We start from the raw sequence: 12,511 nt of genomic DNA, 5'->3' as shown, positions 1-12,511 counted from the left end.
ATACAAGACCTTTAGAAAACAGAGACCCACCTCTAAATGCAAAGAACAAACATTTGCATTACCTATTTATATTAAAATATGCAGAAATTTCCAAAGTATTCAGTCAACTTATAAATTTTTATAACTTCTTCAAATTGTTAACATTTTTTTAACACACAGCATTATTTCAGCTTTGTGGAAGGCTCAATAACAATCTTTCTGGTCTGGAAAAAAAGGAAAGAACATTATAATAAAGAATGCAGAATAAATAAAAACAAAACAGTACAAGCCGTACATCCACACATACAAAGACAACTTTCATGGTGAGCTATAAGCAATTATAATAACACAATGTGCTGCATGTTGATTTCACCAGTGAAAAGAATTTCTCCAGTGACTGAAGACTTTCCTGGCAGAATTTCAGAAAAAAAAATTCTGACATTCTCCCAATATGACTTCTGTGCAATGCAAGTCATGCACATTTTAAGCATCGATGAATAATACTGCCTTTCTTCTGTGAACTGTTAACAGCTGTAGAAACTATTATAGACTGCTTAAAATCATGTCTCTATAGTCAATACTCTCCAGACACTTAGCAATACTAAAGCTATTCCTGGGGCTAAACTACAATTGCTTTGTGAGTACAAAGTTTGATTTATGTTGAAATGAAACAACAAACATCTGATCTTTCCTTTTTTAAATAGCCATTCATATAAACACAAGTATCAGCTGCATAACTAGAAAGAGATGTACTGAATTTACAGAAATTAGACAAAGGAAGACCACCCACAGCTACCTTCAAGAAGAAAAGATTTGTCAGAGGGTGAAAGACTGCTGGTGAAGATACATTGCACAGTTGTGGCTGCCCCAATATCCTCATGGAAAAGCTGTGCTTTATGAGGTTGTTGTTTCACTAATATAGTTTTTCAAGTCTTCTGAAAGACATAAAATTGGTCAGCAGACCAGTACCTTTTCTTGGTGATGCTCATCATCAGCTGCTCTCAGACTGATCACAGGCACAGTGGACTGCCTAATAAAATCATCCAGGCTCGTCCAAGAGGAAGCCAAGGTCTCCATGCCAACATCACTCTTTTGCATCCCAAAGCACAGGGGGGAACAGGAGAAATACACAGTTGTGGTTCCTCTGAAATTTTTTAAATGCTGACTGGGAAGAGAAAGGAAAAGATAGCAGTAGAACAGGCCAGTGTCTTTAAATATATACATGAAATTTCAGCTACATTCTACAAATGCATGTTCATTAATAAAAAGTGCTTAAAATTCAGATTTGATTCTTTGCTCCAACAAACTGCCATCAAAGTTGCTTTATTTTTAAATACATCTTCACTTTTCAAGAAACAAAATCATGTAAGTAAATACAACCAGATTTGTGGAGGGTTTGTGGTCTCTAACAAGGACAGCATTTGACCACTAACAACAATGAAGTGAGGGTTAAGGTAACTTGAAATAAGACACACTTTCTCCGGAAGAACAGGACCAGGAAGACTTTAACAACCCCAAATTACAGCTCCGACTTCTAGATTTATTTTAAATCTTAATCTATTAAAGTACCTAGAAAGGTGAAAGATAAGCTAATTTTTCAGCTCATAACTAGTTTTTCTTTTGTCAGCATATTACCTTTTATAAAGCATGACATTTGCAGCTTTTAATTACAGCTCTTTAGAGAAGTTTCAGCATGTGCCAGTGCTTCCCCATCTTGCACAGGGACATCTCCACCTTCTCCAGCAGACATGCAAGCACCAGAATCACCTGTCTGCCCTTCAGCTACCCCAGGTTTCATCAAACAGCTTTCCACACACACAGTCTCTGCTTGTCTGGGGAAAATGCCACCAAGGTGTGCCTGTGGCAAATTCAGTGCTGTTTTCCAAAAAGCTGCTGTTGGTTCCACCAGCTGAACTTCACTCTGGAGACAACCTTTACTACCAACACATGTGGCTGGTGCAGCTTCCCAAGGACAGGAACTCACTCTCACTAAAACCTGTATTGCCCAGCACTGCTCCAATGGGATTGTGTAAGACAGGACTCCAGAGGCAAAACAAAGCCTGAAATTCAAAATGCAGACCTAAATCACAGCAGAATTGCTGCAATTCCCTTCACTTGCAGGTCATATTCCACTTCTTGTTACGGGCTCGAGGCTGCTCTCATTCTTGGGAAAACTCCCATTGACTTTGCTCAAGATCCCAGTTCACATTTATACAGCCCTATCCCAACCCCTCTGCTTTTCTTCCACTCCACTTATTCTCTCAGTCCCTCTACTTTTCTTATCTTATGTGACTCCTGGAAATGGAAAAGAGATGGAAATGGAAAGAGATGATCAGCTTACGAGACTAAAGCACATGGAAGCAGACGGCATGGACATAAGGAGGAGGACCCAAGACTTTCTGAATTTTAATTGGTACCTAAGAAATAGCTTCCAAAAAAAACCACTGACCATATAAAATGCAACAAAAAAATATTGTTTAGGAAAAAAAGCATTGGAAAAGCACCAAGGTTACTAGTGGCCACAGTATCTCTTTAGTCTGGGCATTTCAGCTGGGCTCTGATTCTTAATTCAGCACAGTCACAAGGCTAAAATGCAGCTACAATCCTCTAGGGACTGCAAAGGATATAAAAAAAAAAAAAAAAAAAAAAAAGAAAATGACCTTAAAACCAACCTGATTTCCAAGATCACACATCTGAAATGAGGGCAGCAGGAAACCAAACAGCCTTACAAAACTTACAAAATAAGTACAGTCGTGTAACTAGAAAATTCTCACAGGTATAATCCTAACACCAACTTGATTTGCTAAACTCAGCGGTCAGTACTCCCACTGAATAGAATAAGAAAAATCAGGCTGTGGGTTACAAGGGCAGGTAATTTACCAAGGGAGGCTCACAGTGTACCCTGTGAAAAATGATGTGGCTTGGACTGCAGACAAGCACAGAGTGAAGCAGCAGTGGCTACTTTGAGAATCCCCACTGGACACAAAGCAGCATTCTGCTGAGCAGTGCTGAACAACAAACATGAAACACATTAGTGGCCACAATGAAAGCAGGAAAAATCAAATACCTTTCAATACAGAAAACAGATTTCAAGTGATTTCATCCATCAAAAAAGAGAAATGAAATAGGAAAATCTCCAGCATGTAGGCACACTGTAAATGTGACAAGAGACCTTCCCAGCAAAGGATCAAGAAGATCTGATCCTTGGCACTTATTCTGGAATGAGAAATCTTTTAGACATAAAAGTTAACATAAGTTAACTCCTTACTTGCCTATGTGTAGAAAAGTCACTGGTAACTGAAAAACTCTCGAGCAATCTTCTTTGCTTCTTTTCTATTACAATAATTAGACATTGGCTGCTCAGAAGGGAATGGTATCCAGTATCATTATCCGAACACATGCAACCATCCATCCAGATATTTACACTGTGCTTCTTTTAGTGGGGAGAACATACGGGGCAAACAATACCATCTCCACTTCCCATTTTGGCTGGTATCCCTGTGTTAGTGCAGTCCACAGGCAGGTGCTGTCATTTCTGACAGCCTGTTGGGTAACAGTGACAGGAATCTGTCAGATGCTGCCCACGCACGGGCCGTGTCCCGCACGGCATGCTGACCTCCTCCAAAGAAGATTCATTTTAAAATTCTACTGAACATGTTACAAATACCAGCTGGCAACGTGCAATGTATCACTGGGAAAGGGAAAGGCGTGAGGGTCAAGACAAACAACAGGGAAAGACTCTCCAAGGACAGCACTGGGCTTGCTGGAGCTTGTGCTGTGCTTGGTGGGAGAGACAGGTCCCATCTTTGTGATGGAGGGACCATTGGCTCATTAAACCAGGTAGGGGGCAAAGGCACCTCTGAACTTCCTATGCGGTTCCCTGACCCTCCACTTACCAGAAGATAAGTGCTATCATGAAGTCGACTTTAAAGCAGCCTCAGGCCTTGCCAAGAATAAACCACCAGTGCCTTCACCTGCACAAGATCAAGTTCACACCATGCACAACTCCTTTTTCACCAGGAAGAAGCCCTGTGCCAACGCCTAAGAAAATACATGTCAAAGACCTTTGTCATTGCCTCAATACAACCCCACAGCCTGACACCTGTGCTTCCCCTGGACAAAAATTCTGAGGGACTTGGTTACTCCTGCTTTCTGTCTTCTTTACACCATTTGAGGTGCAAAGCTGATGGAGATGAATAACCAGTTCCTAGGCAGGCAATAAAACATAGGAATCTCTCAACTAGCAGAAGAGCCTTGACACACCTAGCCATGACCGTTCAGAGCACTTCTTTATCACAGACGTTTAAACTTTTAAAGGTATCAGACTACTCACCAGAGCCTGTAAGATACACATGTACACTGCCTCTCTCCACCACTGCTGCGGAGGCATCAGGTGCATAGGGAGAAGTAGCTTTGGGAGAACTCTTCTGCAGCACACTGGGAGCTTGGGTTCAGTACAGCATCCAGTGAGATAATCCCAAGATTGTCTCTCTAACAAAAAGTAAAAGGTCTCTGAAATTATGATTTTTGCTTTTGGAAATTATATTAAGACCAGAGCAGAAACTGGTAGCAAAGAAGTGATTCCTGAACACCAACAAAGCGAATCATCAGCTCCTCACTGGGAAGTGGCATCATAGCACCACATCTCCACAAGAATGGCAGAAGAGAAGCGTTGTTTCACAGGACAGGAAAGTGCTGCTCCAAAAGAAAAGTGTTAAATCAGCAGGTGTGTATGCCAAACAAGAGAAGGGCAAATTGTCAGTGCTCTGGGCAGCAAGTCAGGTGCCCAGCACGATGACTATCAGATGCTTGTAAGCACTACTGAAGAACACAGGAACATTTCAAATCTAGTCTGGGATAAATTGCAAGCTCTGAGTATATTGTACAATTACCCCCACTGCCCAAGCAGTTTCTTCTCTACCTGATCCATCCTTCCTTGCTCCATCCCTTCATCCAGAAACCATAAAATCCCTTCTTGATTCCTGCTTAGCATCCATACAGTGAGCATGCTCCCAGCACTGTGGATCCCTCTGTTACATGGGTTCTCACCTTGTGGCTCACACTAAGAAGCTGAATGCACGTGTGCAGCTGCTGGGGCAGCAGAAAGCAAGGGAAGTCTAGGTTTCAACATCTGTGGCACATGTTTTCTTCAAGGGTGACAAGCTGGATAACAGTTTTTTTCAGTTCTTAAAGCAGTGCCTCATGTTGGACACAACCATGCTCTCTGCAGTTATTCTGAGTGGCATAAGCTTGTCAGCACCACAAAGCCCTAAGCATGCTGCCCTCTTCCATGCCTCATAATTAATGCTCTGCCCCTTGCAAAGCAGGCAGCAGTAGGCTTGCAGCTACGTAACTACCAGCCTGATGATGACAAACTGACATAGCACAGATGAAAAGAATTTTCTTTCTGTTACTCTTATTCCTTCTCCTCAGCCTGCCTTGTGTGCCAAGATGCAGAGTCCTAGCCCTCCAGTTCACCTGACAGAGATGCTTCTTCCTCAGATACAAAACTCACTTCAAACAAATATTTACAGCACCTAATGTCAGCAGCCCCAAGCATTTGAAAGGCAATAAACCCAGTGCTTGCTTTCCTCCCCAGCCTGCTGCCTGGCCATGCCAGAGATGAGGGACAGTGTTTCCACCCAAAGAGCCTTCCTGCTGGGCACACACACACACAGCACTTCATAAAAGCCATGGAGGCACAACCCAGACAGAGCAGACTGGAACAGATTGCAGACACCCATTTATCTCAGTTACCAAGAAAAGTGAATGGCTCAACTCTTCTGTGTAGTAGAAAACCTCATGTACCACAGGAAGAGAAGCTTAAAGGCCAAAGTAGCACTTTCACTTTGTGTGTGAATCTTCCACTGATGTCAGCTGGACGCAAGATCCTGATTCTCAGCTGGTGTAACTTTTGCCAGGAAGTATTTTCAAACATAGACCTTCAGCTCTGGGCTCACACCTATGTCCCAGTTTGATGTCTCCACACCATCCACACTTGCACCGACCCTTTTACAAGATAGGGAAAAAAAAAGAAGCAAATTTGCATGAATAAAATTTACTTTATCAAATTCTGGAGGCTCTTTTAAAGGTAAGAACACTCTTGGCCTCAGGAAAAATATTGTCTGCTCTCAGGGGTTTGAATGTGATAACCTCATTTCTAGGCATAAGGACAGCTGATAACTTGTGGTGAAATTACCACAGTTTAAGAATTTAACAACATGAAGCTGGCTTGAGGCAACAGGTGTCATTTCACCACGGGGTGTGAGAGCAGAGTTCCTGAAGTTCAGCTGGTTGCTGAAGTGCAGCTGAGGAGCATGTTAAGCTACCACAACATGAATGCTTCTAATTGTCTCTTTTGTATTCTGAGAGCTAAACTAACTTTGTTCCAAGGAATGGGTCAAAATATTGCAAGAAATCCAGGGCACAGAGCAGAAGAAAGGTTATTTTCAACTTGTTAGGCTTCCCACAGGGTTTTCAGATTCTGCATGTAGATTTAACTAAAGTTACTATTTTGGTTACATCAGAACATCTTTATAGCAAAACAATTAACTTCTTGTTATTAATGCCTTTTTTATAAAAAAAATCTAGTTATATGCCACCCCCTTGCAGTAAAATAGCTCAGACTCACACAGAAAGATTGAGATGAGATAATGGAAATAAAAGATCAACTGGTTTTGTACACAGAAGCAGCATCTGTGATTACAAAGCAGCCAATGCACTGACTCTGCCTTGAGTTACATCACAGACTGGCCCCTTGGGTCCCAGGACTTAGAATCACCTTTGCTCTCTCTGTCACAGGTCAAGTACAGCTCAGCCAAACCAGGAGATATGTGCCAAACAGTTTGTATTTCCAACAATTAAGTATTGAATTCTCCTTTTGTAAGTCAGGAGTCACGTTTGCACAATTATTTGCATACACAGCCACTTTATTTCAGCCCCAAGTACAAAAAGCTATTAACAGATTCTGCTCTCTTATTATAGTTGGACAGATTCTGCTCTCATTTGCCCTGGTGGAAACCACAACGTTTCCACTCAGGTCAGTGGAGCCTGAGTCTTGTCCCACACCAGAAATCTGAGGCAACTCACATTGCTGGTGAGTTGCTATACCTGTGGCACAGAGGGCCTGGAGATTTCCATCCCTCCTCTGCTCACCATCCTTCTAACTCTCCTGCAGTCTCATCATATCCCCTGGAGGGTTTTACTTTAAGTGGATCTAATTTCAGAGACAGACCAGAGCAGGTTACTTATTCCACTTAATTCAGTGGATTTACAAGAAGCACGCCAGCCGAGCAACACTGAACAAAAGACAAAATTGTTTCTGCAGTGTATTTACACACAGTAAAATGAACCAATCAAGCAAACTAACTGTACACAACGTCCTCTATTATTAACTGAAACCAGAAGAAATGCTCCTCAGTACTTACAAGGGCTTATAAATGCATGCTTATGTCCTAAGTAATCTAGAACTTCCAGCAATTACTTAGTCCTCAAAGCTTTCTGCCAAGTTCTCTCCAGAGTATTTACTCCCTGGAGCTCACAGAAGGTAACAGATAAGTGGTCTCCCTCCAACCCTGTTTTTTCAGGGCTCTCTGCTCTGTGGGCAGACTTTCCTCATTCTCCCTGACCAACAGATCACCTGGTTAACTCCTCCTGTTCTCCCTTCACTTGCTGTACATGTCTCCATCACTGCCATGCTGCCCCTGCAAGGGACAGGCAGCTGGATGCCATGGGACACTGGGAACTGTGGCACTGGGAAGCAACCACACTGCTGCCAGCCAGGAGGCAACTACAGTGAGTGTGAGAGCACATGGGGCAACAGGCTGAAGGAACAGAAATCCTAATCTTACTGCCCCTGCACATTCACACCTACTGGGTGAGGTCAAGAGTTACTGTTCTACACTTCTACAGAAGTTCAAAACCATTGTGCTTTTATTCCTTTTTGGTAATGTAATAAGGCAATTTCAGCTATAAAAAAAATGACTGTGAGCAGCTGAGATGAGGTGGTTCAGAGGTACAGCCCTTGGTATCTCAGTAACATGGAGACAGTGCTGGCTGAACAAGCTCTCACTTGTCCCAGCAGGCAGCCTGGCTCAGAGGGGATTCACACCTCACCCCGTGCAGCAGCATCCTGCAGGATCCTGTCCTGTGGCAGACAGGCTTTTCTGCCACCTGATGTGACCACATCAACAACCACACAGCCCAAGAGGCAAACTCCTCCAAATGCTTCCCCTGGCATACAGGGAAGAGTGATTCACTACACAAATACAAAGCACAGCGAATCACCTCAGCTTGACTGCCAACCCCTGTCAGAAAAGAAGTGCTAGGTTCAAGGGCCCATTTCTGCCAGCCCTCCACTGAACAATTTAATTGAGGAGAAAATCTTGACACTGTACTTCTGATGCTACACACTTCACATGTGTTTTCTTCCCATACTAGAATTCATGGAAGCAGAGGACTGTCATATTTTTCAAGTGGGAAGTGCTAAGAATCAGGTCTCAGCCCTCTGGACACCAAGGCAAGGGGCCAGCTCCTCTGTCTACAAACCCCTCATGAAGTGAGCGGAGATGAGGCAAGAACCAGGGAACTGGGTATTCCCATTCCAGTGGAGCACAGCCAGATCTGTAAACAGAAAATAGCCACTACTTTTGAAGTGGAGCAGTATCAACCCAGTAAAGCAGAAGCATGACTATGTTTTAATTTTCAGAGAAAGCTTGTGAAAAAGCACATCAAATTTGCAAAGCATCTCTTCGCTACCTGATAAAGACCACTATAAGGCTGCTTGGGCAACCAAGCTTGTACCTTCTTTCTTAAGGAATCAGTGGCTGGACACTGTAACATACTATTTCCCTATAATGTAGGATACTACCAGCTTCAGACCTTTCTGTTCTGCCTCAAATACCCACATACTGACACAGTATACATATGGTTTACATGTATGGTTTATTCAGCACAAAACAAGAAACAGCATTTAGCATTCAGTTTTAACATTGTATATACACAAACACAGATGCAGATAACCTTGAGAAATCAGGTACACGCATAAAAGGAGGGTTTTTTAATATTCCTCCAAATATTTCTCACCATTACTGGAATCTCTTCCCAAGTCCCCTTAGTAGCATCAGCACAAGCTGAAAATCACACAGGAATGAAACCCATACGCCCCCTGCACACCAAGGAGAACTCACCCCAATGCTCTGTAATAAGGAAAATGCTTTTAGCTTTAACTCAAAAGCCACACAGACAACAGCCCACCATAGAAAGACAGCAAGGTCAAGAGGATATTCAGAGATTTTATTGGGTGAAAAAAAGTAAAGCGCTCAGTTACTCAACTGTTTGGTGGACTTACAGCTCTGCTGGCATCCTCATACAGTGCAAGTATTCAAATTTCAGCATATAAATAAAAATACAGATTGAGTTAGAACCCTACCATAAGTTCCATGCAAACAGCTCTTCATAAGCAATATTAACTCCTTCTACGTGCAAGGCCTTGTGCAGGATTAGGACTGTAAACCATGTACATAAATGATGGCAAAGTGTGTTTACATAATATGTAAATAAAGATAAAGAAAGGTACATTCACACCAACTACTGAGAAAATAAAACAAATCATTTTTCTGCTGCTAAATGAACTGAATCACTTACCATCTGGTTTGGGTGGAAAAGAAGACTCAGTCCAATTCAGTTGCAAAGTAAATCCTGTCTAAAAAAAAGTAATCGCATGCTAGATCCTGGTAAATTCAATTTCCAATCCTTTTTAATATGTAGACATAAGAGTTCAGTTTTCCATAGGGAAAAAACATCCAACCAACCAAACAAAGCCAGTAAGAAGTATGTGTGGCTTGTTAGGCCCTGATCCCACAAGGTCTGAATACCAAGCTAAATGGAATAGTGGAAGCCACGTGTGAGGAAAAAGCTGGGTCTCTCTATCTGTTTCTGCTGTAATGCATCCTAATTTTCTAAGAAAAATCTGCTTCATTTTTGGTACCATGCTGTGAAATGCAAAAGTAAAATCCAAATACCAAGTATCTGAACTGATTTCCCTTTATAGGTTGGTAACACCTGGCTTTTTCCTCAGTCATCTGAAGATATACCTATGCACACTGTAGCATAGTGCAGAAGAGGTATGTTACTGACAAGCATATCATGATAACTGAAAAAGAGCATGTGGTCATGTAAATACTCTCAGTATTACAGCACAACCAGCAAAGATCATGTTCATAGCTCTGGCAAGCATTTGTCATTTCCACACTCACGGCTTTTCACTTTGTCCACAGAAAGCATATCATTAACATTACTTACTTTTTTTTTTAAAGGAACTAAAAATGTCTGATCACCATTTCAATACACATTTCAAAACCTAGCACCAATTTTCCAAAAGCCTTTATATGTTCTTCATTCCAAAACTATGTGTCAGGGAACCAAACTGCCCTGTTCCCTCTTTGCCTCATTCCCTGTGTGTTCAAATACCAAATCCCCTCTGCTTCTCTGGAACAACCCCTACCTCTTTCACTGACATTTCATTTCACACTGATACCTCATCTTTCCTTTTTCCTCAGCATTTTCCTCTACTAATTGCCAACATTTTCTAATTGATGTTCTTGCATTTTAATACTTTTCCCTTGGAAGCAGTGAAATCCTGCTTGATACAACTGATAGAGATCAATACTGCTGTGTGGGTAACAGTCCTGTAGGGCCCGGCCTTCTTCTGTGTCCACCTCCCTCATTCAAACTCTCACATAAAACTTAATTTCTTCCTCCCAGAGGCCTCAAGTTTAATACTGACCCTTTACGTGTGGGACAAAGAAGGATTTTACTAGATTTACCAACTAACCTAATCACTACAAACACCTGAAATCACTGAAAGAAATTTGTGTCTCACTAAGTATCTTCACCACCAAATTTTACCATTCCCCTCTTTTTCTGCTGAACACTTTTGATCTTTCATCTGAAACTGCTGAACATTTTCATCTGAAAAACTGTTCCCTGGCTACTTCTTAAAAATTACATTATTTCTTTTCTAAATGTAGCACTATTGATTAATCTGTATAAATCTCAACTAGGAAAAATCTGATCCCGAATGGTTAGGGAATTGAAAAAGTTCCCTCTCTTGCAGAACAGAGATTTTTACAATAATGTGTTACAGCCCTCATGTATAACCACAGGCAATCAAGTTACTATGGCTGCAGGTGTTGCTGCTTATCACCTGTATGACAACCACACCCATTCTGATTATGAAAAAGAAAGGCTTAGCTTAAAGATAGTTTGCACTAAAGCATTTTTGGCAGCCAGGGCAGGCCATGTGTGTTCACCAAGCAGGTTGCAACTGCATGGCAGTAACTCTTTAAGCCACTGAAACAGGATTACTTCAGACCTTGCTGCTAATAAGGTTGCCTAAAAGTGGGTGGGTGATCATTACAAAGCACAGAAGAAGCAGTGGTAGACCCACACCTCACACCCTCAAAGACCTGAGAGTTAGTAAACTATCTAATTCCAACTCTCAGCCTCCAAGAGAGCAGAATCACACCCTCCCCTCAAGTGCTTATACACTGCACCTATCTCACAGCAGCCCAAAGTAAATATGGCACCAAAGTCAGTGATAATGGGAAAACAGACACACAGTCAGCAGCCTTCCTCGTCCCTGCCCAGAGAGGAGGACTCTGCAGAGCCTTTGTATGCTGAGTGGGTCTTTCCCCTGGGTCACATCTACAAAACCTGCTCTTGCTGTTTGAAAGCCATCTGCTATAGGGAAGGCTGAAGGCCAAGGGAGCTGCTTCCAAACAGAGGTGACCTTGCAAGCTTTCTTCCACCCTCCGTACTCCCAGTAAGTGACCTAACAGGACCCTCGGGATTCTCTGAAAAAGTAACAGAGAAAAAAAACCCACTTAGAGTTTGGCACTGATGTAACACAGGCCAGAGGGGTTGGTGGGTCTGGCAGTCAGATACAGAATCAGGAGGAGACACAAATTAGTGGTTTCTAAAATGGTGGAGAGGGCTCCCTGTCTCCAACAGCAGGACAGGCTGTGGGTGCTCCACTTCATTGCCCGCCAGAACCTGCCAGGAGGGAGACAACCTCCACATGCTAATAAACCATCACAGCCCAGTCTGCCTTTCATTCTGTACCAACTATCCCAGGAACACAGATTTCAATTTCCCCAACAGGTAGTAGCAGGATTTAGAGTAACAGTAACTTATATCAATAGAATGATTAATTGTTCTTACGCATTTTGCTGCTTTTGAAAGCCCTTACGTAGAATGAATATCAAACAATTCTAATACAACCAGGAATAAGGTATGCATGGAAGAAATCATGAGTAAACATACCACATCTTTAACTGGGTCTTTTCTGCTGTCTGAAAGTGATGGTCCAAATTACAGTGTTCTGTACATTATAAAATTACCCAATAAATTCCCATATTCTTCTGATTACATTCTTCATAATATAGCATCCATATGAATTCCTGTTGCTATGTTATTTTGAAGGTTATGTCAGTAATAAGAGTGATAATACAGCTTTTTGTGGACTCAGATT

This window comes from Heliangelus exortis, chromosome 7, assembly GCF_036169615.1.
Source record: "Heliangelus exortis chromosome 7, bHelExo1.hap1, whole genome shotgun sequence".
NCBI classification, from domain to species: domain Eukaryota; kingdom Metazoa; phylum Chordata; class Aves; order Apodiformes; family Trochilidae; genus Heliangelus; species Heliangelus exortis.
Note: the sequence above shows the minus strand (reverse complement) of the source record.